The 5893-nt window shown below is 45.0% G+C and overlaps 1 long non-coding RNA gene across 1 annotated transcript; it reads left to right on the top strand.

Moving 5' to 3' along the window:
* LOC134560980 (uncharacterized) lies at nucleotides 1-3128 on the top strand. Its single transcript, XR_010082840.1, has 2 exons — nucleotides 1-1281; nucleotides 2985-3128. It is a non-coding gene; the product is annotated as an uncharacterized LOC134560980 (long non-coding RNA).
* Nucleotides 3129-5893: the final 2765 nt, after the last annotated feature.

The following is a 5893-nucleotide window of genomic DNA, read 5'->3' as shown; positions in this document are numbered from 1 at the left end:
TCTGGGTCACCTGAATAGATGATGGTGCTCCCTGTATGCTCCCAGAAATCCAGGGAGTGGATGTGCAGTAGGGCAGTGATTTCCCAGCTGGAGCTCTGGGTTCTCCTGCAGGAATTAAACAGCTCCACCAAATGTAAAAACAACCCCATGTCCTAAGGCAATCCAAGCCAAGCAGGACGTGGCAGCATCTTTAGTGTGATTTGTCTTAAAGAGTTGTTGCCATGGAAACAAGGTCTCCATCTCTATCTGGTACATCCTTACACATATCCATAGTGAGATGTGAGGGAAATTCTCTTACCTCTGGGTGTCAGCGTTTGTAGTTTGCCCTGAATCCTTTGCCTATGCAAAAACAACAAAAAAATTGATTTGGGGCAGTTCTGTGTCAGTGGAAGTGCAATTCCAGATCTGGAATCGTTTGTGTGTGAACTGCAGGTTAGAAATGATCAGCTCCTCTGTGTGAGGGCAAAGGTGGGAGGAGCAGCTCCAAAACTCCTCCAAGATTGTTTAAAATCTATTATTTACCTTTTTGGTTTTGGTACAATAAAGAGAAAGAGAAAGAGAGCTGTTACCTGTTGTCACCTGAGTTTCAATGTTCAGGATACACAAAGTTCTATTTCTTCTGTGTACATAAATTAATCTAAGCAGGAAAACTGACCTGAACCAAGATTTATAATGCATGTGTAAAATGCTCAGTTTAGTAACCAGAACAGTGTCCATTATTCCAGTCAAAATGTCAGCAAATGAGATTAGTAAACATTTTTAAATTAAATACAGAAGAAAATCTCCACTATAGGGTGACATTAAGACAAAAAAGCCCAACCCAACAGCCTCTCCCCAGTGAATCAGCAGATGCCTGGCTCCAGGACAATGGCTGGATGTAGCCTGTGATTTATTGTGGCAGGGATGCTGCCCACAGAGGAGAACTCATTGTGCTCAGAAATAATGGGTTTGTCTCTGAGAGCCAGCAGAACCCTGTCATCTGTCAGCCAGCAGAAAAAGAAATAAAGCTCAGCATTGAAATATCTTCTTGGAGCAGGTTGGCTGCCAGCTGTGTGTGGTGGAAATAAGTCCTGGTAGAGGCACAGCTGAAACAGTTTAGAATTGGGAAAACCTCGAAGTTTAGCGATGTCTCAAAACTCTTCCCTCGCTCTCCCTTTGGAGATGAGCATCTTTGGAGCACCCTCAGAATTAAAAATGACCAGACATCAGTGTTATCACACAGAAAAGGAACAGTAGCTCCTGCCCTGAGGTTCTGGATGCATTCACTGCAGAGACAAGCAGGTAAAAAGGTGAAATGTCTTACCTGGCTCTTGTGGGGGAGGTTTTTCAGCTGCAGAGGTGCCTGGAGCAGTTTCTGGAGTGGCACTGGGCTGTTTGTGCTTTCTGGCAGTCAGAAATAAATGTTTATTCATGTTCCCAGCACTGCTCCCCTTCCAGGCTCTCCCCAGGAATGGTCTTTGCAAAGTGCTGTGCCCAAATCTCTCTCTCTCCCCCTCACTCACACGCGGGTGTCTCCCAATGCCCAATGAATTAAATGCTCTGCTCTGAGACTTCTCTGCGATTTAACCCTTCCAACCTGTCTAAAATCTCTTAGTTTTATGTCTAGACTGGAAAATAGGTCGTGTAGCAGGGCTGCCTTTAAGAGGACAAAGTGATTTCCTGGCTTCTTAGCATTTGGAGAATTCACTTCTATTACAGTAATTAATTCTTAGGGAAGTTCCCATTTTCCATGAGGTGTTTTACATTTTTCCCCAAGAGGTTTTTTGAGGCTCCTGGAATGCAGTGGCTCATTTTCACGTTTAATTTCAGTATTGTAATTATTTCAGTATTGCAATTATATTCTTAATGAAAAAGATCTCTTCAAAATTATATGCACATGACTTGAGAGGTATAAAGGTATATTTTTGCACTGCTTTGCTGCATAGGAAGACAGATTCCAAACAAAATAAATCTCAGATATTTTACATTAAATTGTTTTCATTTACAGAGCACATGCAAGTTTCAGCTGTTCCAATGTACTACTTTTAAAAATGACAAGGAGATAATTCCTGGTTCCAAGGAAAGCTGTTCAGACCAGTTGAAAAGTTTGAGTGTCTAACCCTAGTCCTGTATTTAAACACCAGGCACATGTTATTTAATGCAGCACAGAAGTCCAAGCCTTAAAATCCTCTTCAATAAATTATTACACTTAGTTTCAGCAAGACTGTTAAGTCCCAGATTATCAAAATTTTTGTAAATATGCTTAACTTTCAGCAAAATTCCCATTTTTACCCAGCCCTTACTCTTTTCTTACATTCCCAATTAGGATGCTATGGGGGAAATCAGGGGCTTGGTGTCCCTCAGAGGGCTGCACCCTGAATGGAAATGGGAGTGTGAGGGGTGGTGGTGGCAGGAGCTGCAGGACAGGAGGAGGCAGAGCCTGCTCAGCTCGTTCAGGTAATGATTTGAGGCTGCTGAAGGAGCCTCAAATCCCAGAATCCCAGGATGGTTTGGTTTGGAAAGGCCCTCTGGACATCACCCAGCCCAAACCCCTGCCAAGGCAGGGTCACCTGGAGCAGGTGACACAGGAGAGCCTCCAGGTGGGTTTGGAATTCTCCAGAGAGAGACTCCACACCCTCCCTGGGAAGCTGTTCCAGTTCTCCGCCTTCATGGAAAGTTCTTCCTCAGCCTGAGGTGGAACTTGTTGTGTTTTGGTTTGTGGCCATCCCTGCTTGGATTTAGGATTAGGACTTGGATTTAGGATTAGGAATGGGGCACAGAGAGGTGCCTGGGTGCCCTCAGAGCAGGGTTTGGGTTCCAGGTGCACCTATGTTTGGAATTTCCCATTAGGGACAGTCATGGTTTGTCACCTTAGTTTTGAAGACTTTTCTAAGCTTTCTGTCATGTTCTTCATATTAGAGTCAGAAATTCCACTTTATCACACTTTCTACTATAAACACTGGCCATGTTTTGCTAACTGTCCTTCATTGTTTACCTATTTCTAGGTGAGAAGAAAAAGGTGATTGACAGTTAGCTCGACCAATGTGGATTGAGAGGTGAAATTCCATCCTCCAATCCACGGGCCCCATAGGAAATGTATAAAACTGAGTTTTGTAAATAAACTCGTCCCTTTTTTCCTGCTTCGCTCACCAGCGTGTCCTCGTGTGGTTCTTTCCGTGTCCACTGTGACAATGGTTCCCTTCGGAATGGGCAGCTCTGGGTGGTTCCTTGAGCAGCAAAGCCTCAGTTAGGCAGGATCAGACCTGCACAGAGGATCTGAATATCTTTATTATTCCTCAAGCCTTGCCATTGTCAAAGGCAGACACAGAGCCTGCACTGGGGCTGGATCCTGTGGGACATTCAGGAGATTTCCTTGTCCCTGCTGAGGGTCTGTGCCTGGCCAGCCGTGCCAACACCCCGGGCACGGAGCAGGGGGTGACCCCCAGCAGCAGCACTGGCTGGGGACAGGGACAGGGCTGGGGACAGGGACAGGTGCTGGGGACAACGTGCAGCTCTTTTAGAATAATGGAAAATGTACAAATAATGTCATCTTCAAAGCGCCGTGTACCCGGAACTAAGAGGTACTGACAAGCATCTGAAAGAGAGAATTATCCCCATTTTACAGATGAAAGGGAGTCACACAGAGAATCAAAGTCAAGATTAGATTAATAGACATTGATGCCAGAGGAGCTATTATGTCTTGTCTGGCATCTGGCAGAACAGAACGGAGAATTTCACACAGATTGCTCCATTAAATCCCTAATCTCTGTTTGGGCTGAGGAAAGACCTCCAGAGCTGACACAAAGACACTGCACCATCTTTCTTTAAGTGAGTTGCCTGTGGGGCACTTCTGGGAGTTCACATCCTGTCCCAGTAGGGGTTTATTTAACTTCCTGCTGCCTCAGCTAATTTTGTTTGAATAATATTTTTAAGAGCCCTCCCCCCCTATATCACCTGAAATCTCCTTTGCATTTGTGCTCCCTCGAGGTGATTATTGAGTTGATATTTTTCATGTGGGACATGAGGGCCAAAAGGATGTTGGAGTGGGAAAAGTTTAATCTTGATAAAAGAATTATTTTTTTTTCCCTGTGAGAATAATCAATCACTGGAAGAGTCTCCCCAGGGGCATGATAAGGTCCCCCTCACTGGAAGATTACAACATTTCCCAGGCTGGGTAGGGTGCTGGATAATCTTATCTGAGACCTCTTTCCCATTGGAGGTTGGCTTAGATGACCTTTTGGTGTCCCTTCCAACCTGGGCTGTTCAATATATTCTATATAAAACCCCTTTTACCTGTGTAAAAGCTTTTGTGTATAGGAACTGATGTGTGTGCTCAAAGGTTGTGTTGGATCAGGTTTGGGGACCAAATCCAGCACCAATTAAAGTGAATATTCCCAGTTTGTCTGCTGAGAATGATTTGGATCTCTCCAAATGACACAGTCTATTTTGAACTGTCAGTTCTGTGGCGTTTTCCTCTACATCTGTGCTTGATGTGTGATTATCCTGCAGTTCATCAGGCAGGTTTATTAGGGGACTTAATTGGATTGCATTAGCTGGCATTTAAGCCATCCAAGCCATTTGAGAATGCAATCAATTAAAACATCCAAGCACATTAATGGTGTGGACACAGGGCAATTTATGTAGATGGCTAATTACCTGTTTACTTCAGGAAGCAGATCAAGAATGGCCAAATGATGCATGAGAAGAAAAGAAACAACATTACAAAAATCCTGCTGGCAAGGCTGCTCATGGCAAGGTATAATTGTTCCCATTGTTAAAGTCTACAGTGAGAGAACAAACCCTACACCGTGACAGGCACTCTGAGGCGTTCCCAATAATTTCAGATTTAAATGTGACTCCCAGAGAACAGACTGAGCCCATTACCAGTGCTGGAATGTCTCCTAATGGCACATCTGAGGTTTCTGAGCAATCGAGAAGCTCTCTGAGGTGGTCATTTCAAGTGGGGCAATGCTAATCCCTGTCAGTTTTCCATTTCATCCACTGCTGATCTGGATCTGAGGCTCTGTGGGGGCTCCAGGCCCCTCACTCTGGGTGACCCCCAGGGAAGTTTTTGGTGTGGCAGCACCCACCTGGAGATGAAAGCACAACTGAGGGGCACAACAAGATGCAAACCAGGGTGGAATGGAATTGTTCACATCCTCCTGTGCTTCCTGCTCCCCCCTACAATCCCCCCCTGGCTTTACAGCTACATTTTCTCATTTACTGATGCAGTTCAGGAATGAGCCATGCAAACTGATTATCAGCTACTGCTCTTAATTCCCTTTACAGTCCAGGGGGAAATTCTTATTCTCGTTCATTCTCTGCAAGTCCTGGCTTTTTGGGGTTGTGTAGGGAACACAAAAATGTTCAGGTTGGATGGTGGCACACCTAAAGCCACAGCTGCTCTGGCACAGAACAGGTCCTCAGTGGCTCTCAGGGACACAAGGAAGGTTTTCAGGGTTTCCAGGAGGTCTTGGCTGTGCATCTTGTGCCCAAGATACACTTTGGAAGTGAATTAATAAAAAAAGTTACCTGGTTGGACATGTCTTAGAGGTGAAAGTTCCACACCTGTATTGAGGTGTGGGACCCAGAGGGTTGGTGGCACCAGGCTGTGACTTCAGGGAGGGCCAGGACAGAAGCTGTTTTCTCACTTTCTCACTTTTCTCAATTGCTGGTTCATTAGTGAGGAGCTAAAAACAGCATCACTGTGATCATGAGTGGTTTCCACTCTCTGCTGACACCTTTGGGACTGGCTCATGTTCTCCAGCCTCCCATTTGGGGTGGAAATTTGTTCCCCACCTGTCCTCAAACATCCTCAGCTGCTGAGACTCTAACCAGCAATATATCAATATCAATAATATCAATAACAAGCTGTGCTTGTTTTCTGCCCTCCAGGCACTTGTGGGAGCCAATA

Source organism: Prinia subflava, chromosome 21, assembly GCF_021018805.1.
Source record: "Prinia subflava isolate CZ2003 ecotype Zambia chromosome 21, Cam_Psub_1.2, whole genome shotgun sequence".
NCBI lineage: Eukaryota > Metazoa > Chordata > Aves > Passeriformes > Cisticolidae > Prinia > Prinia subflava.
Note: the sequence above shows the minus strand (reverse complement) of the source record. Positions and strands in the feature narration are given on the sequence as shown.